The following is a 24,701-nucleotide window of genomic DNA, read 5'->3' on the forward strand; positions in this document are numbered from 1 at the left end:
TTAATACCACAATCTCCTCCTTCCTTCACATCATGGGATGTCACTCCCTTGCCCTGTGGTCAGCAGCTCTTGGGGCAGGGGACAAATGATAAAGATAACAGCTTGCACTGTTGCATTGAGGGGGCCAGGGTTCATCCTTTGTTTGCAGGCTGTTTAATGATATTCTGTTTTATCTGCCCACCAAGAAAAGAGGCAGCTGGGTATGGAGCAGGTCAGAAGACTTCCAGTGAGGTCTGTTTCTACTGCTGCTTGCTGTGTGACCTTAGGCCTGTCACTACCCTTCTCTGATGCTGACAGGGCCCTTGATGAGGCAGTCTTCATCTGACTCAGTCTGCAGCCAAAGTCCTTCTCCAGCTGGGATTCACAGCTGGATTTACATCATCATTAAACAGTAGCAGCTTCTCAGGACGGTGTCTGCTCATCACTGCCACATGACACAGAGAGTCAATTTGCTCGCCGGGGAAATGAAGACATTATTATCTCTCCAAAATGTCCTGGAATGGGGACCCCAGTGAGCAAGCAGGCCTGTCTGCCTGGCTCCATGACAACCGAGCCAGGGATCTGCAGGCTCCCAGATAGATGGTTCACTGGCCTTGCCTCCTGTAGGGACCTCAAGAGTGTCCCCAACCCCTCACCCCCAGTGAAGCTTTTCTGTGTAGACTTAAAACCGAACTTGAGGGGCTGGAGAGATAACTCAGTGGTTAGAACACCTGTTGGTTTCACAGAGGATGAGGGCTTAGCTTCTAGCACTCACTTGGTGGCTTACAGTCAGGGGACCTGATGCAGTTGCCTGACCTCTATAGGCAGCAGGCACACATGTGATGCATACATGCAAGCAAAAACACTAGCACACTCAAAATAGAATAAATCTAAAAATACATAAAACCACACGGCAACGCCGAATTTGTAAAGGGAAGAAGGCACAGAAGCCTTCAAAATGGGTGGAAACGGTAGGGGCTATTGTGAGTTACGGGTACACACGGGACCAGCCTGAATCTAGGAAGCTCTGGAGGATGCTGAGGTGAGTGAGGAGGAGGTCCTTCAGTACACCTATGTCAGGCACAGAGCCTGACATGACATAGAAGGCATGAGCTGGAAGATGCCTCTTGGGGTTATGTTCAGGCTGGAGGGGCCCTGGGTCAGGCTATGTGGAAATGACAGCAAGAGAGTGATGTCATCTTTGGGGGACACTGGTTGTCCATCATCACAGTCATTGTCCTGAAAATAGAGGCCATCGCCCAGGCTGATAGCAGTTAAGGAGGGGGCTGAAGTTCTGCCCACCACATGGTGCCCTCATGCCTAGCGATGAACCACTGGCGAATGTGTCGACCACCACAGCAGATTCCTTTTGCACCTTGGGAACACACAGACGCAGAAGTTGGAATCCCAGCAGAATCATGGTATCTCAATATGACACCCAGCATCGACAGCTGGCTTCTTTTCCTGGCTAGGGTCAGGCTGGGCTCTGAGGCTGAGGAGGGAAGTGGTGCAGGCTGAGTCTGCTCAGAGGAGGGTGGATGGGAAGTCAAGGCAGCATCTACGTTTGCATCCCAGAGGGAGGCCCAGGTGACTGGGGACCCTTAACCAGCGGCATTGAGTGTGAGAACAATAGCCACACTTGTTCTCAGCAGCCCAGGGGCAGGCGGGCAGAGCAGGCAGGGTTTTACTCAGCATAGGAGACATTCTGATCCATTAGAGCCAGTCCCCAGCAGTGGGAGCATAAATCCCTGAGGGTGAAGAACCCCAAGATAGAGATCCAATCTGTTCAGTCACCTTTCAGCTATCTCAACTCTGCATCCTGACCCATTGAAGCCCTCCCAACCCACCTTATGTGTGAGAATGAATCACACACACACACACACACACACACATACACGCACACGCACACACACACACACACACACACACACACGCATGTATCTATGTATGTATAATCTCCACATACAAGGTCTAATTGTGTAGCTAATTCTGGCTCTCTTGATCATGCCTCAGTTTACCCAAGTGCTGAGATGACAGGTGCCTGACTGGGCATCTCCTTTGTCCTGTTCTGTGCACACTGTACAAAGCTGAGTAGAGAATTAGGGAAGGGTGTCACCATGCATGGAAGATGGGCCCTTGCATGTTCAGCAAACAGTTGCAGGGACAGGAAGCCTGTGCTGGGTTCTCCCCTAACCTCTTGGTAGACATGCACCCTGGAGCAGGTCATCGTTTCTCTGAAGTTCAAATGGCCCCACCCATAGGACACTCATGAGGTTGGCTTTTGAGTGTTGGTACGATCAACAGCTACCTGTTGAAAGGGTCCAGGAAGGGTGACTGGGAGAGCTATGTCAGCTTTGAGTAGAAGCTGGGAAAGGCAGCTCACACCCTGATGGCCTCAAGCCCCACGACTTCAGAACTGAGCGCTCACTGACACAAGCCAGACCCCTTTCCCAGCCATTTTTAGAACAGGCACAGGAAAAGGTATGTGTCTCCTGGGAAGCATCAGTCTTCAGTGATAAACACCCATGCTCACATCCAGAAGCCTGGGTATTTTTAGGAAGGTCCTCTGAGAGGCCATAGGACCCCAAGAGGGCTGTCATTGTTCTAAACAAGTAAAGCAGGGGACACCCACTGACCATCACCTTCCCTCAGGACACCTGATAAGAGTGCTGGGATTACAGGGTGGCTGAGAGGCTGGGAGGGCAGAACGGGATGACCTGGGGCATGTGTATCAAAGAGGTGCATGCTATTTGTCTCTTCCACACATGAGCTGTAGATCACTTGCTAGATACAGTTATGTCCCAGCACAAGGTAGGGCCCTGCAGCCCCTGGCCTCTGCCTGTTAATTTGAGGCCATTTTATGTTGTTTCCTGTGCATTTGTCTGTTTACAGGCCCAGGCTCAACTGTCAGGCTTCCTGGTTCCCTCCGGAAGGCCACCCAGTGATGACTCTCGCTGCCTGTGGTGTTTGAAGAGATGTATGGGTGGAGGACTGTCCTGGGGCGGGGGTTAAGCTCTCTCCCAGCAGCTCCAGGCCTCTGATAGAGGAAGTTGAGAAAATCCAGGCTCTGTATATATGCTTCCTGTGGGGATCAAGGCTGAAGCTACTGTTGGAGGTTGCAGAGCTAGAAAACTGCAGGCTACAGATGCCAAAAGGGCCACTGTTCACTTGAACCTCAGCTGACCTTAGCACTTGCTAGCCACTCAGTCTTAGATCACAGCCAGAATAACCCACAGGCAGCCTGCTGCATAGTGCAAAAAGACAGCTGAGGAATTGAATCGGGAATGAGGAAGGTAGCAGAGTGCAGGCCAGCCACAGATAGCAGGGCAACTAGATAGAAAATGCCACCAGCCCACTGTTAAAGCAAATCTCTGTGCCTTTACCATGCCCTGCTGACAACCACCTCTCACATGGGGAAAGCAACAGAGGAGCTCACACAACGAACTGTGTAGGATACTTTTAGAGTCTTCCTCATCTCAGCTCTCCCCAGATAATGTGAGAAGATGTTACTTACTCTCCTAGTTTTAGGAACAGAAAAAAACAAAACAAAACAAAACAAAACAAAACAAAACAAAAGAACAGAAAAAACAAGACCCATAGTTATTTACAAAAAGTTCAGTGTTAAAGAACAAACTTGGGGTAAAAGCACTTTCAGGCTCTCTCAAGAACCAGAGTTTCACACAGGCAATTCAGTTCATAGGTTTAGTTTCATCTTGACTATCAAGTCACAGAATGAGTAAAGGACCCAGATCTCCGGTGCTGTTAAGTTGGGGATTCAAACCCTGCCCTATCACACAGTGTCACTCAGTGTTTTGTGACCCGAGAAAGTCTCTTCACCCGAGACCAGGTTTCTCTTCTCTTTTAAAATGGAGTTAGAAATAATGCCGAGATCGCACCTTGAAGTGGCTGCAGCTAGCCAGGAGACAGTAGGCCTGAACTCCTCAATCAGGAAGCTTCCATGAGGCCACCCAGCATATCTGGGATCCCAGAGCCCCCAGAGGTAGAAGTCAGTCTTATCAAGCCGAGTATAATCACAGACAAGGGGGCACACACTATTCCTGTGATGTTAAATGTTAAATGTCACCTTCAGGGTGGTGAGTGCCCTATGGAACTGCTTCCTCCTCATGGTCCTCAGACTGAGGTGGGTGCTGAGGGCGACCAGAAAGGGCTCCTGGGAGTTGTGCCCTTCTCTAAGAGTTAATTCCTACTTCTGGATGGTCCCCCAGCTGCTTCTGCCATCCCTGAATTAACATCAGGAGACGGAGACAGATGTACAGCTGCCCTCCCCTCTACTCTACTCCTAGGGCAGGAGCCCAAAGACTCTCCTTCCCTCAGAAGGGTGATCCTGGAGGGCAGGACACAGATGAGAAGTTCAGTCATCTTGATTGAACGAGCCAGGCCCCTGTCACCATGTCAAGAAATCTTACCTCTTCTAGCTGTCCTTTTCCTTTCTGGGAAGGAACTGAGAGATATGTTTGAAGTCTTCTGATGACAGCTTCAGAGCAACTCTAGAGGGAGAAGAGGGAAAGCAAGGGTTAGAAGGGTACATACATGTGGCTTTCAGACTGCATATGGCGAGACATGGCACACCTCTCCCCGAGGCTCCCCTTCCCCTGGAATCTGGACCAGACCAGGACTCCCAGAGCAGGGCATAGAGCCCTAGCCCCAGGAACACATCTTCCATCCTGCCAATCTTCCCACACCAGCCCTGAACCACTGGGACTCATGCACCCAAGACAATGCACTGTGGAGCCCAGCACCAGGATGCACACCTTTGCCCTGAGCTTCAAAGGGCTTCCTGATAACAGAAGAAGAAGGGGAGTCCACCATCACCTCATGAACGCAGGCTCTTTGGGCAGACCTATAATTTCAAGTAATATGCATGAAGAGATGAGCAACCAGAAGAGAGGGCTTGGAGGCGACACTGAGCTCCACAGTGTGGCCCAGAAGCCCAACTCTCCTGTCACCTTGAGGACAAGGAGTTACAGAGGAAGGCTAAAATTCACCACATCCTAGTGACATATTGACTAGCCAAGGCGTAGGCTAGTCCTGAGAACTGGCTTGTCACAGCACAGAGGAATAATATAAGCAAGGCTTACAGCCACTATGGCAAACAGGCGGGAGCAAGGTAGCAGTTGTGACCCTCCAACCACAAAAATTGAGTCAAAATGATCAGTGGAAGCTCTGTCACTTCATGCTGCCTCAGACAGGAACCAGGGCACCATCACAAGAAAAACTGCTTCAGGGTTGAAGATCCTGAACACAAAGGAGGTAAGCAAACTTCTCAAAGACTAAAGAGAAAGTTCTGGCAAGGCAGGATTAGAAATTAGACCTGGGGAGCCCAGACTGACACAGGTATGGCTTCCACATGAGGGAGTTCCCAATAAGACATGGTGAGTTTAAGGTCCCGTACATGAGAGAGAGTCTCAGTACATTAACCAATGGGGAGCAGTATGGCTCAGGGCAAGGCTTGGCCTTACCTGGCTGTCTGCAGCGACATCAGACAGTGTGAGCCCTGAGAACCTCATGCATCATGGGCCAGAAGACAGCTTCAGTTGAAGAAATCTAAGCACATGCACACACCAGTATACATGTGCACATATACATACCACATATGCATGTGTGCACACTTGGACATATGCACAAACACAGACGTGCACATGTGAAATGCATGCAAACACACAAAAATATGTCCTCTTTCTCACACACATGCTCATACATATGAACATACAGAATTTTCATTTTAGAAGGTTTTATTGTTCTTGCATTTCGTTTGTTTGTTTGTTTTTATATTTTGGAGACAGAATCTCTCACCTAGCCTCATGAAGACCTTCACCTCACTGTATAGCTAAGGCTGACTTTGAATTCCTCATCCTCTTGCCTCCAATTCCCCAATGCTGTGAGCCACCATTCTTGGCTATATTTTTCATTTTAGACATAGAAGTGACCATCCTTATCCACCCATAATACTTGATAGAATTTTGATATGGGAGTAGACTGTGACACACATGTATGATTATCTGTGTATCACGGACCTCCATGACACAGAGACAACAAACGGAGTCTTGACACACAGGATAGACACCTCACAAGTCTGAGGCACTATATCCCTTTGAATCTAAGAATGGCTATACTCCTGGTCTTTAACAGATCCCTGGTGCTTTGGGGCAAACTTCTTTACCATCTGCTTATCAGATACCATAGGCACATCTATTTCAGGACACAAGAACCTTCCTACCACCATGCCTTGGTGTCCACTTCAACATGTCTTTATCAGATAGATACACAGAGGGTACGTCAGAAGGTGCCTCTTATCTTGGTTGTAAACCTGAAGCAAGATTTCTGCTTTGGGGATGTCTGTCTTGTTCCCCTCCCAGGAGCTGTGACACTGAGTCCCAGAACAAAGGGAGGAGTCTGACGGCTGGTGAAGACAGATGTCCAGGGTTCCACTGCCCGGGGCACCTCTGAGGATCGGGAACTGCATTTACTGGCTGAGAACTGATAATGAGTTTTTATGAGCTCAAGGGAACACTCAAAACACGTATTAATGTCAAGCATGCCCGTCAGCTATGCAGCTTGGGTGAATGTCACACATTAACGAAATTAAAGGCTCCAGCCAGAAGCAGCTGCAGGCTTCGTGTCAGGAGGTTGAACAGGGCCCAGCTCTGACAAAATCACTTTCTATGCCTGCTGCTCCCACTGGAGCATCTGTAGGGCAGACAGATCCCATCTTCCTGCAGCCGAAAGGAGATGAACTGTGACCACATAGGCTGGGCAGACAAACTTCCTGCCGGGCCTTTTCCCAGGGAGGCCACTCTGCCAGGATTGCTTTCCACTCTTTCTGCCCCCAGGGAGGGGAATTGTTTCCCATGTTCCAGCCAGAGCACCCCTGAGAGACAAGAAAAGGATCCGAGGAAGCAAGTGTGGATAGATGGTAGCCAGATGAGGTGGGCAGTGACCCTTGACCTGATGAAAGAAAAGGCCAGGAACTGAGCAGAAGGGGCTCAACTCCCACCTGACTACCACTCTTGTAGACCAGATTTATCTTGGACAAAGCTCTCCCTGAGGTCCGAGGTAGCCTTGAATGAAACCAAAAATCTAACTCGGAAAGTGGCCTTGACCACAGAGATCTACCTACACAGAGCCTCAAGAGCTCATTTGAGGGACAGCCAAGTTTGCTAAGTAGGGGGCAACTCCCTGAGAAAGGCAGAGATGGAGACGGCAGAGAGCCTCACACCAGGTTCCAAGATCACAATCTTTGTAGTTTTAATTACACCTAATAGCACCAGTTAATTTAATTAATTATGACCTCACTTTTTATGTGATTCAGCCTGGTTTCTGAGATACTAAAAATTTATTTTGAAAAAAGAGTGACATCTTAAAACCTCTCACAGTGAAAGCCTGGGTTGGAAGGACTTATGGGCACCTCTCTTTCCAGCCCCCTACCTTTTGATTTAAACACTCAGGTTGGGGATGGAGAGATGGTCCAGGCGTTAGGAGCACTGGCTGCTCTTGTACCCATTGACAGCTCACAAGCATCTGAAACACTGATTCAGAGGATCTGATGGCCACGTCTGGCCTCCTTGGTCACCAGGTACGCACGTGAAGTGTATCCATACATGTATGTAAAACATCCATACACATATTAGATAAGTCAATAAACAGAGCAGGCTGCCACATGGTGTAACCCCTTGATAATGCCCTCCAAGTTTACAGTGTTGCCTGTTGAGTCCTCGTAGCCCTGATGAAACCAACATGCCACACATCGAGGTGCGGTTCTCCAGGTAGCCTTCCTCCTCCAGCTCCTTCTTCTAAAGCCTCCATCCTCATGGCTCCTACCCGTGTCCATCAAGTTCAGGATTGCCTGCCCACTGTCTGTAGAAGGGATCGAGGCTTGGCTGCCAGTTTCCAGCCTCCGTTCCCACCAGCTCGCCATCTCTGATGTCACAGTGAGCCCCTAAGTATACAGCAGGCACCATGTCTGCCTTGCTGCAGAGGGTTTCATGGCCTCCCTCTGCTGGTACACAGATGTTTTACCATCTGATCCCCCACTGGTCCCCAGGCCCATCTTCATGTCCTCATGGTAAGAACACTCTCCTGTCAGACTGAACTCACCTGAGCGACCCTACCAGCAAGCTTGGCTCTACCTAACTAATGTTCCCTCCTCCCGGAACTCCCTTTTTCCTTTCTCAGGTCTGAGCTTTACTCCTCCCAACATTTGCCAAACTCCTAACCAGCTTCAAAACCCTCCTTCAATCATCTTTCCTGATGAGTATTCCCAGTATCACGGCGGACATGATAAAACACGATTCTCTTATGTTACCCTAATAATGTGTGTCTGGGTGTGGGGAGTAACAGAATATATATTGTTTTGGTTTTGTGATTTCTTTCCCACCTACCTGACTATAGCCTCTGCCAAAATGGAGACAGAATCTTACCCCATTTGTTGCCCTTGTGTGATCCTCAGGCCCAGGCTTAGTAAATAATTGCTGGATGGATGGATGGATGGATGGATGGATGGATGGATGGATGGATGGATGGATGGATGGATGGTAGGCAGGTAGAGAATGACTTGTGAAAATTCGTATGACTGAAAAGAGTAGTCAAGTTAGAGTTAGTTACAGAAATGGAGAGATAGAGGGTGGGGCACGTGTGGTTGGGTGAATAGGTAGATGGTTGCAGGGTGAAAATGAATGAATGATGGATGGATGTGTGAATGGATAAATGGATGGTGGGTGAAGGTATGGAGGCTTAAAGATAAGGGGTAAGTGGGTAAGCACAAAGACAGTTGGATGGTGTGTGAGTGGAAGGGTGGGTGGATGGGTGGGTAGGTAGGAGGGTAGGTGGATGATTGGATGGTGTGTGAGTGGGAAAGAAGGTGAATGGTCTGATGGTGTGTGGATGGATGATACAAGGACAGGTAGATACAAACAGATCTCTAAGATTATCAGTTAGGAGTGAAAGAAAGAGGAGCAGAGTTTGGATCCCCAGCCATCCATCAGCTCTGTGGAGGCTCAGACTGGATCTCTGGGTTAGCTGACTGGGCAGTGTAGCCAACTCAGCCAGCTCCATGTTCAATGAGAGACTGTCTCAAAAAATAAGGTAGAGAGTAATTGAGGAAGAAACCCAGTGATGACCTCTGGCTGTCAACACACACACACACACACACACACACACACACACACACACACACACACACAGCCATACATGCGTGTTTGGTCAAAATGGTGAATTGTTATGTGTATTTATTTATCACAATAATTTGGGAGTGACCAAAATGAGTGTTCCCTAGCTATGCTCCTAGGAGCCCACCCCCTCTGTGTCTGAGGCTTCTGTCCGCAGAACAGATACGTCTCCTCCCCATTCACAAGCCAGCATTTAATCAGCATCAGCTGGACTCTGGATTATTCCTTACATTCTTCCCAGATAATGCTGAAGAACTTGAGTTTAGTCTCTCCATGTGGCAGGTCCCAAGTCAGCAGGCTGTTCCAAGAGGAAGACAGCCCAGCTTTTCCTACCCGGCTCCTGCCTGAAGGCCTTCACTCTATCTCTCTTTCTGTCTGCACCCCCTCCTTTACCCTCGCTCTCCATTGCAGCCACCATAACACCTCCTAGCTGTTGGTGAGTCCCGAGACCAGGACTCTGGGGCTTGGGTCCCTGGAAGAGGCTGTGAAGTCAGACACAGCTCTCCCTGAGCACCTTGCAGGGCGTTCATGCCAAGACCAGAACCCAGGCTGGCCCTTTGCCAACCCGCGGCGTTGTTGACAGATAAAAGCTCAGCAGTTCGTGGCTCCGAACCAAGTCCTGGCTTTGTTCTGCTTTGTTTTAAATTAGCTGCAGGGGAGGGGTGGTTAGCTTAGGAGTGGAGGGTGAGCAGAACCCAGCCATGCTAGGATGCATTCCTGCTGTGTCCTGCATGTGTCCCAGGTGGCCCTTAATGAAGCTGCTGGGGTACTGGGTCCATCCAAGGCTCGGCAAGGCTTCCCACCTGCACTTGTCCTGTGAATGGGGGTGTGGCTTCTGCACCAGTCCTGTCAATCAATCTCATCAGTTCTAGTAGTAAATCCCCAGGTCAGCCTTCTAATTGTGCTCCAGGGTCTCGGTAGGGTAGTGCTGGGATCGCAGCATGCTCAGAACACAAAACATAAATGGAGGCACACCCCAACAGCACAGGGTCTCCAGACAGTGCAGCAAGGGTCCTCCAAAGGTCTTATAGGATGTCGCCATCCCGGCTCTTTCTCTACGAGGCCTCGCCAGCATTCAATTGCTCATGCACACTGCGGCTCCCATCATCTCTGCCTATAAAATGGGCACGCTGCTCATTTTCCCTTGCAGCCAGGGAGAAATGAGAGTAGGGTTCAAACAAGAAGTGAGGTCCTGGGGTGTTCTTGGCCATATTTGTCTCTGGGCCAGGAGCAGGTGTATCCAGATAGGATGAAATGGGCACAAAAACAGCTTTGTCAGCAGCTGATGGTAAGAGGGCTCCAGGGCCATATGAGACTCCCAGTGGTCAGCTGTCAAGGACCTGGGCAGCCTGAGAAGACAAGCACCAATGTCCTGACCCCATGAATCAGAACAGAAGCTGTGGACTCCTCGTGCCCACCGTTAATAACCCTCCCATCCCGCCTCCCATCTGCTCAGGGGCTTGGGGACTGTTTGTGACAAACGCACATGCTAGCCAGAGTCTCACTAGTGATTTCCTGTGCAGATCTGCCCTAGCCAGACATGTAGGAGGGACAGTGTATGGCCCTGGATCCCTCATGCCATCAGCTGGTATGAAACAGCTTCGGTGCCCATTCCAGCCCCTTTGGAGCCATCTACTCCTGATCTGGACAGGAATGAGGCTAAGGACACCGCAGAGCCTCACTTCACATTTGAATGTACTGTCATCCCCCTCCTTGCCCCCAGCTTCAAGGGTAACATGAGCATTATGCCCATTTTACAGGCAGAGGTGATGGGACCCAGAGCACACATGTACAATTAAATCCTGGTGAGGCCTCATAGACAAAGGGCCAGATCCTGATATCCTAACCCTATTGGCTGCCACTCACCCATGCTGACAGACTTACTGGGCATATTGCAACAGAGGAACCTACAAGCCTTGGTGGCTTAAGGGACTTGTCCTTAGAGGTGGACAAGACTCCCAAGTCTCAGAGCCTTCCTAGGAAGCCATCTGTCTGAAGATGCCTGTGGAAGGTGTGGGCTTCACAGGGCTTCCAGAAAGGGGCAGGTGTTTCCTACATAAGACGATGAGGTTCAAGGGAGACAGAGGCTCTGTCCAAGCCACAGAGCCAAACCTGGAAGAGGGAGCATCAGAACCCAATGACTACAGTCAAAACCACCCAAGCTACGACACCATGCATCTGGTGGGCAGCTTCCTTGAAGACACCCAAAATGCCTTGCTCCCATGCCAATAGACTGCCTAAGTCTAGATATCTAGCATTTCAAAGGCTTCTGGACCCTCCCATGCTCTGGCACAGGAAGTCTAGAACAATGCCAGCGTGTCCACGCTGGTGTTGGCTTTGGTGCCAGTTGTCTCCACACATTCTAGGCCTTGAATGCCATGTGGCTGCAATGTGCAGCCATAACCCTGTGAACTACGTGTCCTTTGCTATTCTGCCTCCCGGAGACACAGTATTTAAAAAGCCACACGGCGGTAATAGAGATATTTTAAAGTGGCCACCCTGCCGCTAGAAAGGAAGCCGAAAGCTGAGAAGTCGAACCTGCCTCTGAGGGAAGCGCCCAGCCTGTGGCCAACCACAGCTTTCCTGCGCAGCTGGGGTTATTAATTCAGACTTTATAACCCACAGGGCTGCGGTGGAGTCCAGGCAAACTGCACCTCCACTCTTTGCGATCCTTCCCTGCTCCCACATAAATATTCCCGAATGCAGAAGGGGCTGCAGGAGGTAGGAACACAGCGCTATTAGCATTTTGATGGGGTCTCCCAACACATGAAGCTACAGGGCTTTAAAATTCATAGTGCAAATTAAAACAGCCCTCTGCCACTCCCCTTCTCAGTTGGAAATGGCCAGCAACTTTTACCCCTTTCAGGGCCTTGACTGAGAAACAAACTTAGAAATCCAGAGAGCCCGGTCCCATCCTAAGAGAGCAGAGCCAAGGCCGCATTCTATGTGGAATGTGTCCAGCTCTCTGAACTGTAAATGGCAGAATCAAAAACGAGAACTGGAAATGTCTGTACTCATAGGCAACAAGGCCAAGTTCCTGAGAGGCACCCTTGCCTGTCCCAACAGCTTGGCTCATCAGTTTGTCATGGACAAAGGTTGGCCTTTTAACCTCAGCATTCTGTGCCAGAATATTAGCCACCGGGGATGAGAGGCTCAGGGAGGAACTTCAGCTCCACGAACCTCCAGACCCTAGAAACTCAGCTGAGCTGAAGGAGGAGGCGGGGAAGTGACCAGTGAATGAGCGACGAGCATGTGTGCCTGGGAGCTACTCACACATCTGGAGGCTTCATGCTCCTTCTCCAGCCAGGCCGACACACATGCAAATGCCTCTCACTCCCCAGTACCCCCCAAAACCAAAGCCCAAGATAACAGCACACACATCACTGTTGTTGGAAGGTGAGGCTTTCTTGTGTCTTGGTGACCAGCACACACAGATACTGTTAAGCATCACGGGGGGAAAGACAGGGAGAAGCCTGGCCTCCCAACCACCTAGCAGCCCACCCAGAGTGTGGAGGACTCTCCTCAGGGTTCCAGAGGAATAAACTTTGTGGGGCTACACGGGAGTATGTTGCAGACTTTCTTCCCCTCCTTGTAAAAAGATTACTCCCAGGGTTATGCTTTTATTGCCCTACCTAGGACACTAACCCATTTCATATCCTCCCCTGATGCCCGTACCCTCTCCGCCTCTGGTTCTTTTCAGAACTGCCTCCAGCATCCTGCTGGCTCCTTCAGACTGAGTCACATCAGCCTTGGACGGTGTTCATGCTGGATTTATATGTGGGCCTGGTTTTAATTTTTTCTCAATTTACTGACAATACACACTCAATTATATGTATAGCGTGTCTGTACAGGGACACACTTTTATATACGTGCGCTCAAACACAAGCTGTCCATGAGATCTCTGCAAGTTGAGTATCAGAAATCAAACTGACTTGTGATGGTCCGTCTTCCATACTGGATTTGGAACCATCTAGAAGACGTGCCTCTGGGAATGTCTGTGAGGGCGTTCCCAGACACTGTTCAACTGAGGAAGGATTACGTAGGTGGCACTCTCCTGCAGGGCAGGGACTAGAACTGAATAAGTAAGAAGATGAGAGCTGAGGCAGAGCCTGTGTCTCTCTGCTTCCTGAGAGGTTGGGCTTCCATCTTCCTTGAGCTCCTGATGCTAGGACTTGACAGCCATGATGCCCTCTCTTAGACCAAGAGCTAAGAATAAACCTTTCTCCCCTCGAGTTGCTTCTGCCAGGTATTTTTCATAACAGTGAGCAGAGTACGTGGCTTCATCAGCGTTTCATGAATTGGGCTTCCTGGGCAGCAAGGACTGGAGACGCAGGGACTAGGGAGATGGCTTGTCGCTTAAGGGCAGGAAGTTCTCTTGCAGAGGAATCAAGTTCCGGTTCCAGCACTGGCACCAGGTACCTCAGGGCTCCTGGAACTCTACCTCCAGAGTCTCTAGTGCCCCCTTCTGGTGTCTTTGGACACTATTCTCACATGTACATAACCACACAGACACACACAGACACACAGACACACACACACTACAGATACACAGACACACACACAGACACACCACACATACATACACACCACACATACCACACACACACACACACCACACACCACACACACATACACACCAAACACACACACACACCACACACACCACACACACACACATACACACCACACACACCACACACACATACACACCACACACACACACACTACAGATACACACCACACAGACACACACACATACACACCACACACACCACACACCACACACACACACACTACAGATACACAGACACACACCACACACACATACACACACACACACTACAGATACACAGACACACCACACACACACACACTACAGATACACAGACACACACCACACACACATACACACACACACACACTACAGATACACAGACACACCACACACACACACACTACAGATACACAGACACACACCACACACACACATACACACCACACACACCACACACACATACACACCACACACACATACACACACACACACACTTAAAGTAATTTATGAAGTCTAAAAAATAAAAGATTGACAAAGCAAAAAATAAGGATCAAAAGTCAGGTGAGACAGGTTTTTTAAAATATATTATGTATTCTTATTTTTTGTGCCTTGGTGTTTTGTGCCTGCATGTGTCTGTATGAGGGCGTCAGATCTTGGAGTTATCGACAATTGTGAGCTGCCATGTGGGTGCTGGGATTTGAACCTGGTTCCTCTGGAAGAGCAGTCAGTGCTCTTAACTGCTGAACCATCTTTTCAGCCTCTAAACTCACTTTCTTGATATGAGTTTAGGCACAGGGGACTTCTTACCACTTTAGGCAGTGATGGCCTACCTGTGAGGTGGCTATCACCTTCTACCTGGCTCCTCAGAAGGTAAGTTCTTACCAATAAACTGCTGAAGTTTCAATGCTTTTATTACATTTATTTATGGTGCATGTGTGCATGTGCACTAGTGATATGTGATGTGTGATAGGTGTGTATGTGTGTGCGCGTGTGCGTGTTGCGGTTGTGTGTCCACATGTGAGCATGGCATTTATGATCTTCAGTTTGGAGAGTCAATTCTCTGCTTTCACCATGTGGATTCTGGGAACCATGCTGGGTTGTTGGGATTAATGGCAAGTACCCTATCCCACTGAGCCATTTACCCAGACCTCAGGTTTTAATTTAGTTATTTGGAACTTTTTAGCTTGCCTGCTTCCATTTTGGGTGGCCTGCTGGGGCCTTGTAGAGCTCAATCCAAAACAATGGCCTCTCATAAACTGTAATTAACAGCACACACACACACACACACACACACACACACACACACACACACACACCCTGCCCAGGGGAAATAAATACAGCAAGAGGCACAGGCAAAATGCTATCTCTAGGTTGTCAGCACAAGTATCTATATGATCCTGATAATCACAGAAAGAAGAAGGGTAAGCAGAAATTTCAACTCCAGAGTCACACATGCTCCTTTCTGAGCGTCCTCAAGTGAAGAGCTAAGGCAGGCAGTTTGCTCCTCCATCGGGGTCTTTCCTAAGCCCTCAGGAATTGACTAAGGCATTGAGGCCCATGTCCTTCCACAAGAAAGGATGGTTTCAGTCCCCACATTGCGGGTGAACACAGCAGGTAGCCTGAGGTCCACACTGAGAGCCACATCTGAGCCCCAGGCATCAGCCCTAGAGCCTGCTTCTCCCTGCCCTGACAGAGGCCTTCTGCCTGCCTCCCAAGTGGAGAAGGAAGAAATAAACACATCTGTGGGACTGCCAGGGTCAGGCTTGTAGAAAATGGTGTCCCCACCCACTCCCCAAGCACAGAGGATGCGGAGAGCCAAGCTTGAGTCTCGCCAGCCTGGAATTGAACTCACATGTGTAGCCTCACCATCTGGGGGCAGGCACTGGGTCTCCATTTCTGCCCTTCCCATCATCTGAGGACAGTGGACACACAGAGGTGACCCCTAACCTGCTCCGTCTGTAACATCACCTCAAAACTCGATGTGGGACTGGTCATCACAAAGCAAGGGGCACTTCAGCCAACAAATGTCTCAGCATGCTGGGAAGCCTCTGGCCCAGGAACGCCAGGGGTCATGGCTGTGTCTCTAACTCACTTGGCCAACTCACCACGCCTCTCTGAACCACATCCCCTTATCTTTAAAATAAAGGGGCTCTGAGCCCTAGGTGTTTTCTAACATAAGCCTTTCTTCGCTGGCTCTCCAGCTTCATGGGGTGTTTTACAGTCATGGGAGACTCCTAACATACTAATTCTTGCGAAAGTGCCTCATGTGCTGGGTCAGTGCTGGCTAAATACATGTGGAATGAGGTTTTGAGGGAAGTAACTTGCGAGATGTATCAAAACAAACTGGACTGGAGTCTGCAAAAGAAGGAGAGGAGGGGTAGGGAAGGATACACATCTTGTCAAAATGGAGCTATCACCAGATTCGGAGGCATCACACCTAACATTAACATTTGTTTGTTTGTTTGTTTGTTTGTTTATTCAAATACATTTTCCTTGGTTTCCAGACCCCTGTGGGATCAGGCAAAATTATTTGGGTAAACACCGTGTCTCAAAAAAAAAAAAAGCAATTCTCCTGCCTCAAAAGGAAGGGCTCCATTCTCTCCACTTCTTCACTTCTCATGAACACCCATCCTGTCTTCCCCTTTATCCACAAGGAAGAAAGGAAAAAGATGAGCTGAAATACTGAAAGATGTCTCTCTAGGTGATTAAGATCACTGGTCCAAAGACACACAAGAGACCACAGGAAACAGTCATGGCTGAGGAGGGTGACCTGAGAAGATGCTCCTGCTTGGATTCCTGGCTGAGTTCCTAAGTTCTTGAAGCTAACCAGACAGCCATTTCCACAGCTGTCCTTCAAAGTACATATGCACGTGCTCACAAGACACAAATAACCGAGTTTTAGTTTACAGTACTTTATCTTAGTCACTTTTCTAGTCTGTGATAAAACACCACCTACAGAAGGAAGAACTTCTTTGAGGCTTACAGTTCTAGTGGGATAGGAGTCCACGACCGTCACGGTGGGGAGCATGGCAGCAGGCAGGCAGGCAGGCAGGCAGGTATGGTGCCGGAGCAGTAGCTGAGAGTTCCCATCCTGATCCACAAACAGGAAGTAAAGCCAAGGGGCAGATCTACCCCAAGTGACACACCTTCACCAAGGCCACACCTACTAATCCCTCCCAAACAGTTCCATTAACTAGGGACCAATTATTCAAATACATGAACCTACTGGGGCTATTCTCATCCAAAGCCACCACATTAATGTCAAGTCAGTTTCTTATTCTAAACAGCCAGGCACCTGGGCTGCAGGCCACAGTTCCTGTGCCAGTGGGATTCATGGGTGCCTCACAAATCCATATAGCACCTCAAAGTAAGTACACTAAGTACTGATGAGTGAGTGAAGCCTACGCAGCTTCTGGCTGCTGTGTTTAGCATTGCTCCGCTCAGGTGAACTGCATTCAGATCACCTGAGCAGACTCTACATTCTGATGTACAGTCTTATATGGCTAGACAAAGAAGACATCCACAGATGATTATATGTGCAGCTTAGCTGAATTCAGTCCTTAGGTCACATGGCCACATAACTAGTGACAGCTTTCCCAGGTCCTAGGCTGTACCCAGAACATCCATGGTCCTGTCATCCTGTTTTCTTTTTCTAATCTTGCCAGACATCAATAATTGATCTTGGCAATCCATCCTGCTGTGCCTGGATCAAACAGCCCCATCTACCCACCATAGGACTCAAGGCAGACCCTACTAATCGATCAGCGCTGACATTTGAGAACAAACATATGCATGCCTGCCAGGTACTGTTACAGCATGCTGGTCCTGCTGGTCAGCTTTGATCCCCAAAGCCTGGTTTCTCCCTCAGTTCTGCCCTCTTGAACCTGGAGTGACTAGCAGAGAAACAGAGAAAGAACAAAACCAAGCCTGGCCCCAATCATTTGTCTCTGCTGTGGTATAGTTTCCTTGTGGTTGGCTGGTTGGTTTTGGTTAATTATCCCACCCCAGGTATTTACATATGGCAAACAGTCCAGAGAGGTCTAGAGCCTTGCCTAAGGTTACCCAGAAAGGCTGTGGTAAAGCTAGAACTTGATACCACACTCCAACTTCTAATCCAGGGCTGTCGTCCCATTCCGTCCCACCCCGTGGAGTTTCTCCTGGTCAACTGGGAGCCCCTAGAAAAGCCACAGATAAGCTGGTAGCCCCATTTCACTCCCCCTAATCCCACGGCTCACCTCTTCCCTGCTAAGCAATAAACAGCAAGTGTCAGCCCAGGCTGGCTGGTGCCTAGGCTCTCCAAGCAGACAGGGCCAAGCCCAGAGCAGACCCGCCTCCTTCTCCTGCTGATCCTGGGCTTTAAGAAAGAGATTTTCACTAATGCGGCTGAGATTGGGAATCCAACATCGCTGAAAATTGCCCTTTTGCGAGGCGCTAATACACACAAGCCTGAAGAGGAGGTAGCCCACCGGAGGAGGCTGTGGGAGGTGTTTCTGCACAGCTCAGGAGACCTCTGTTGTCTCGGGCTTCCTGTCTTTATTAAGCTTTGCAGACAAGCTCACAGTGCGGCCCGGCTGCAAATGAAACCCAAGCTATCTCATTTTCTCCCCTTAGCCAGGTCAGACGCTCCTTCTCACATCCTCCCCTCCCCCACCCTCCATGGAAGAGATCAAACAAGGAAAACAAACAGAAAAACAACCAGAAACCTCTCCAGCATCTGCAGTCTGCCTTTCAGAGGCTGGTCCTGAGCCTGGGGATTGAGTTAAAAAGGAGAGTCCTCTCCTCAGAGATGCTGGATGTTCTTACCTACACTGGGAGCGCCCACCCAAAGCCTTCTACTGAGTTGTAGGACAGAGGGGCAGTTCCAGGTGTAAGAGAGTCCCAGCTCTGGCCACACCATATCACCAGGCCTCAAATATTGGAGGGCTGGAGGCTGCTCAAAGGAGTCCTTGTTGTTACGCTGGGCTCAGCTACTCTGTCTTCCTGGCCACCACACCTGTCTCTTCACTGTCCCTAAAGCAAGGGAATCACACCAGCCAGAGACAGCAGGGCTAAGCGTAGCCACTGCAAACCAGCAGGGAAGGTGTGGCTACCACCTGTTCCCACCATCAAGGGCCTTTATCTATGGTGCCACCGATGCTGGTTTGTCTTTTGTTAACTTAGCACAATCTAAGGAAGAGGAGCCTCCACTCAGGAAAGAGGGCCCCTCTTTACGGCCTGAGGACAAGTCTGTGGGGGCGTTTTCTTGATTAATGACTAACGTAGATGATGTGCAATGCCTCCCCTATACCTCCCTGGAGGTATAAGAAAGGTAGTTGCACCTAACCTGGTCGGTAAGCAGCCTTCCTCTAGGGTCTGTATTTCAGTTCCTGTGTTGCGTTCCTACCCCGACTTCCCTTGAGAAGGACTGTGATGTGGACATGTAAGCCAAACAAACCCTTTCTTCCTGTAGCTTGCTTTGGGTCACGGTGTTCACTGTTCACCACAGTGAGAGAAAGCACTATCTATCTGAGACATAACTCTTGGTATTGCCCTAAGGCGCAGGCTCAGGGAACACTCACAAACACACAGTACTTAGACCTGCATCACCAGTTCCTGGGCTTTGGAGGGGTCAGGCTGCTACTGCTGACAGCCTGGTAACCAACAGGAGGGGAGATTCCAGGTGTGCATGATGGCCAGTCATGGAGAGAGACTGCTTTGTATGAACTGCCTCGAGGTAGTCAATGGTAACTTAATCAACGGGGACCAGGCAGCCCTGGGAAGAAAGGGTAGGGAGAAGCAACCCTCTGCCAGGGAAAGGTGGGAAGCTCACCAGGAAAGCCTGCTTGGCCTAACAGTGTCGTCAGCCAGGACACCGGGGAGAGAGCCACAGCAACATGAGGATTTGTAAAGGCATGGGGTGGAGATCAGTGTAGGAGGGGCTGCCGTGTTAGCAATGCCCAGTCCCAGTTACCCACATGGTACAGAAGCCTTCTGGGTTCTTGGGTGGCACTGAAGATGGGGTCTGGGGACATCAACTGGGGTTAGCTTTGGTAGAGCCCCTGCCTAGCTGGAGACAAGGACCTAGAGCAGGCTGAAGTGCATGTGAGGGTGGGAAGGATGCTGTGCACAGGCAGCTGGTCGGTGGTCCCCACCCTCAGACTCAAGTCCTCAGTACACAGTGGATGAGAGAGCACCTACAGGAGGCAGCTACTGTTCATCTACAGACCCAGCAAGCATCCCCATACACATTAGACCTTTGTCCTAATACACAACAAAGACAAGCTTCAGGAAGGTGAGCTTACTCTGAGTTGCGCTTTCAAAGACTTTGGGTTGCATGGTGGTGAGGCAGTCACAGCGGTGAGGGTGAGCACGGAAGAGCAGCTCATCCAATGCTGCTAGAGTGTGTAGTGGCTACAGGAGAGAATGCGGCAAGAACTAGAGATGGGTGCTGCCTCAAAACCCCACCCCTCACAACCCTCCTCCACTACCCAGTCCCCAGCCCTTAAAGGCTCCATAGTGTCCAAAAATAGTGCCACTTAGCAAACATTCCCAACAACGTGTGGGAAAGAGTGCAGACCAAGCTGTTTACCTTAATGTGGAACATGCCCGAGTTTGTAGGGGTTCAGACAAACCTCACACCTCTTTTCCCTTACTTGGCCATCTACCAAGCACATAACTTATGCACCTTAGCTCTCCATTCTGCAAAAACATGTATAAAACCTATCATAACATGACTGCTGGGCACCACAGGACATTGTGTGTGGGCCCAGTTTGTCCTCAGCAAGACTATTGTTTCTGTGCAGGCACGTGGGGAAGGGCCAGAGCACTTGATTTGGTCTTGCTGTCCCCACCCTTAAGCTGAGGCTTCAATGGACTATATAACTCACCCACAGTCACACAACTGACCAGGGCTAGAGTTTGATCCCAATCTGTGGGACTGCAAAGCTGATATCAGCCTCAGTTGCTCACAGCCCCATCGGAACACAGGGGAACTTTCCAGCAGCTTTTAGAACACTTCCTCCTAGAAGTTCTTCATGGGAATCCATATGCTGCTCACCCAAAGATATGTGTGAACACACACATACAACTTTGTCTGGTGATATTGTAACTGCTAATACTGTTTTCCAGAGAGAAGTTCTCACCACCAAGGCCTTCATTCACACACACACACACACACACACACACACACACACACACACACACACACCTCCAACAGGTTTGAATAGATCTTTACAAGTAGTTGGGCTACTTGAAAACAAAAATACTCATTATTTAAATTCAATTGCATAGCAACCACTCTCCTAAAAGATTATTTTTATTTGAGCTTATTATGTGGCGATCATCAGTCGCTTGTACTCTTCAAACCATCTTAAAAAGTCATGATTATCAAACAAAAGGGAGGAATACATACATACACACACACACACACACACACACACACACACACACACGTATTCTGGCTATTGAAAAGAAACGTATCCCTCTCGGTTTATTTAAACAACACCCTGCTTCCACCAACCATGGTGTCCTTCCTGAGTGCGTTCCTCCAAGAAATGCTCAGCTCAGTCTGTTCTCCCTCATTTCGATATTCTAAGACGAACCTAGGGGTTCTGGTGTTGGAAGAAATCCCAAGACTCACCAGAACTCATTTCTCCTATGAGGATGAGACATCAGACGCTCACAGTAGGACTGGAAGATGGTCTAGCCAGTCCTGTGCCTGCTATGCCAGCCTGAGGACCTGAGTTCAGATCTCTAGTACCCACAAAGAAGCTGGATGTGGGCTGCATACCTTTACCCTGGACAGAGGGAAGATTGTAGGATCCCTGGGCCTCAATGGTTCCATAGTCTAGTCAAATCTATGAGCGCCTGATTCAGTCTCTTTTGAAACCCTGTCTCAAAAAATAAAATGGAGATCAACAGAGGAAGATACCCAACATTGATCTCTGATCTGAATGCACATATATGTACGCATACACCTGTATGTGCACGTACACACACACACACACACACACACATACACACACACACACACACACACACGCCCACAGAGTATACAAGAGTTTGCCTGAGCCAAATAAAGTCAAATAGAAGGAGAACTCAAGGCTTGGAGGCAGTGCACTCAATAACAAAAGGTAACCAACAGCCATTTGCAGGCTCAGTATGAGCTACAGTCTAGTCTAACTCTTCATTCACCTTGTGATGATGATATATTCTCAAGTCTGCTAGGGACCCAGGCTCAGAGCCTGGCCCCCTTTATGTTACAAGTCTTTAGACACAAAGGAGGGGAGGCCCCCAGCCCCCAATCCCTCTGGAAGCTCAGCCTATGCTGCAGATCTGGTGCATCAACAACACCAAGCAACCTTCACTGGCCAGGCCCTGCTCTCTCACAGCATACGTAGGCAGGGCCTCAGAGCCTACTGCTTGCCCTGGCTCAGCAGCTGGCTTTCTCAGCAAGACACCTCCGGAAAAAAAATCATCAAACAACAACAAAAAGCCCTTTGAAGACCAACAACACAGTCTGGAGGAGTCTGGAAGAGAGTGAAAAAGAACCCTCCACCTTCACCTGTTGAATCCAGTTCACAAGGCAGAGGGCGTGGGCTTGGAGCAGATCCTGCCAAGCCCAGGCCCCTGGACCCCAGGAGATGGAAAAGCAAATATAATATTTGTGGGGACCAAGTCAATATGGTCAGTGAACAGGCAGAGCTTGGAGAAAGGCAGAAAACCACGAGAGGCAGAAAGTCCAAGAGTTGGTTACCTGGTGAGGTGTACGTGATGCCTCGGTCCCTTGGCAGGGAAAGAATGAGCAGGTGGCCAGTCATGCAGCTAACTGAATCCATCACAAATCCATGCCTCTCCTCAGACAGGTGAGCTGTGCTTCCAATCCACCCCTGCTCCCAACCCTGTGTGTGCCTGTGTGCCAGCAAGGGCTCCTGGGGCTTTGCTGAAAGGGGCTGTTCTCTCTGGTCATCCCTCCCTTGGGTATTCAGCAGTACCTCTTGGCCAGCAGGCAGGCTGGAAGTATCCCGGAGCTGGAGTCTCTGAGAGCATCCTTGTATGAATGACACTAACACTGCTGACTAACAAGCGAGCTTTCCCTGACTGGTGGAATAGCTGAAGTGTTTTATGCAGTTGCTTACAGAATCCTCAAAGGACTGGGTGCAGCAACCCATGGAGGGCAACTCACTTCTTTCTCGTACATAAAGGATTGGCCCTCAAATCCTTGATTGGGGATATGTTGTTGGAAAAACCCAACTAAAGCAAAGCAGACTGATACAGGGTAAGTGAGTGAATGCCAAGTGTGGAATAGTGTGTAGGAAGCCACTACAACTGAAGAGATTTGGTAAAGGCCAATTATCTGTCATGGCTGCCAGCCTGGCTGCGGACTTGAACACAAGCAGGTGGCTGTGCTTAGACATGCCTGTCCCTATCCCCTGGGACAAGTTGCCTCCTCTGATTCTTGCGTCAGGGCGAGGACCTGGGTGTTTGAGCCCTTTAGCTTCCCTGGGTTGGAGCCAGGGATGGCCTTTCTTCTGCTGCTTACGTTCAGCCCTCAGTCATTCCATGTGGGGACCACAGGGGCATTCTGTGAGCCAGCGCCTCACTCTGCTCATTCCTATGGGTGCCTGCTAAACCTGCTTGAAGCCACAGCCACGAGCAGAGCCCGCTCCACTGGCAGGGTCCCTGAGTGTCAGGAAGCAGGTGGCCTAGCCTGCTTCCCAGGAGGCTGTGCACACCCGGCCAGGCTGAAAGCAATCTGTCTCAGCAGTAGAGATAGCCATGTTGGGGTGGGGTGGGTGGCAGGAAGCCATTCCTAGGAGTATCTCTGGGCTCAGGTTCCATGAAAGGGCTAGTTCACTCCAAATCTATCTCCCACTCTCAACCAACCGAAGCTCTGTTAGTTCATCGAGAAAGAGGGTGGGGGGAGAGAGCTCAGTTCTGAGCTAATAGGGGGCTCAGGGTGGGCAGGAATTGGAACCTTTCACCAATAGCCAGAATCTGTTCCTGTGTTGGACGGTATCTAGCTGTTCTGCTGGGGCTGCCCCTTCTGTTTTTAATAAGGCACATGGCCTCACATTCTAGCTCACACTGTGTATCTCAAACTAGACTGTGTCCTTCCACACCCCTACCCTTCTCTCCAGACTTCAAGATGAGTCCAGCACCCTTGGCCCTCCGACTCCTCACTCCCACAGAGATGAACACAGAAGAGTCACCTTATGAGAGAATGGGAGGAGAGAGGGCCAGAAGTGATTACTGGAAGAACTTGGAGACAATTCTGGAAAGTTCTCAAAGCAATAAGTTTCAGCAAGCCAAAGGAGGCCACAGAGTACTGGGTGGAAAGTCAAGAAATGGCTGAGTGTGTTTGCTATGCACCACTTGTCAGCCCCTTTGGTCCCACCTGCAGTGTGTCACAAGACCAACATGATCACCTAAAATAATGTCCCCATGTAAAGACTGTGTCCTATCGGGGTGAGTTAGGGATAAGCCTAATGTTTGAAGGGCTGATGACCCAGTCATCCCAAAGGAGCCTTGAATGTTCCTCTCAGTACTCTGCTGCAAATGCCAACACCAGGCTGGAGTTTCTTGAGGTCCCAGCTGCCCTTGTGGCTGGTTAGGACCAGGTAACAGATCCAGCCAATGTCCCAGAGCTGAGTGGTATGTAACAGCTCCTGCTGATGCATAGAGTGCCTGCTGGCATCCTCACCATTCTCTCCTCCTGTAGTGACTTCAGTGCCATCTACATGGTTCAGAAGAGCAGACATAGACATAACCAGGGTTACTATCCAAAGCACCACAAAAAAGCAGAGTTGGAAGCCAGGCTGAGCAGATGAGCACGCAGGGAATCTAAAGTGCTCAGGCGTGGAGGTTCGCCGTCACTAGGCCTAACAGGACACAGAGGCTATCATTCTGATTTTCACAGATAAAGAATCGGAGACCACACCACACATCACACTAATTGCAGATCCAGGACAGCAACACACCTCTTCTTGTTATAGCCTGTGTGT

The 24,701-nt window shown here is 49.6% G+C and overlaps 1 protein-coding gene across 3 annotated transcripts in view; it reads right to left on the reverse strand.

The window, feature by feature from the left end:
• Positions 1-24,701, reverse strand: part of Tspan18 (tetraspanin 18) — a 139,806-nt gene that overhangs the window by 110,249 nt on the left and 4,856 nt on the right. For all 3 annotated transcript variants that reach the window (XM_039104912.2, XM_006234574.5, NM_001107750.2), the window contains exon 2: positions 4,407-4,487. The gene's annotated coding sequence lies outside the window, so the exon portion shown is untranslated. The remainder of the gene's footprint in view (positions 1-4,406; positions 4,488-24,701) is intronic.

The sequence above is a fragment of the Rattus norvegicus genome, chromosome 3 (assembly GCF_036323735.1).
Source record: "Rattus norvegicus strain BN/NHsdMcwi chromosome 3, GRCr8, whole genome shotgun sequence".
NCBI lineage: Eukaryota > Metazoa > Chordata > Mammalia > Rodentia > Muridae > Rattus > Rattus norvegicus.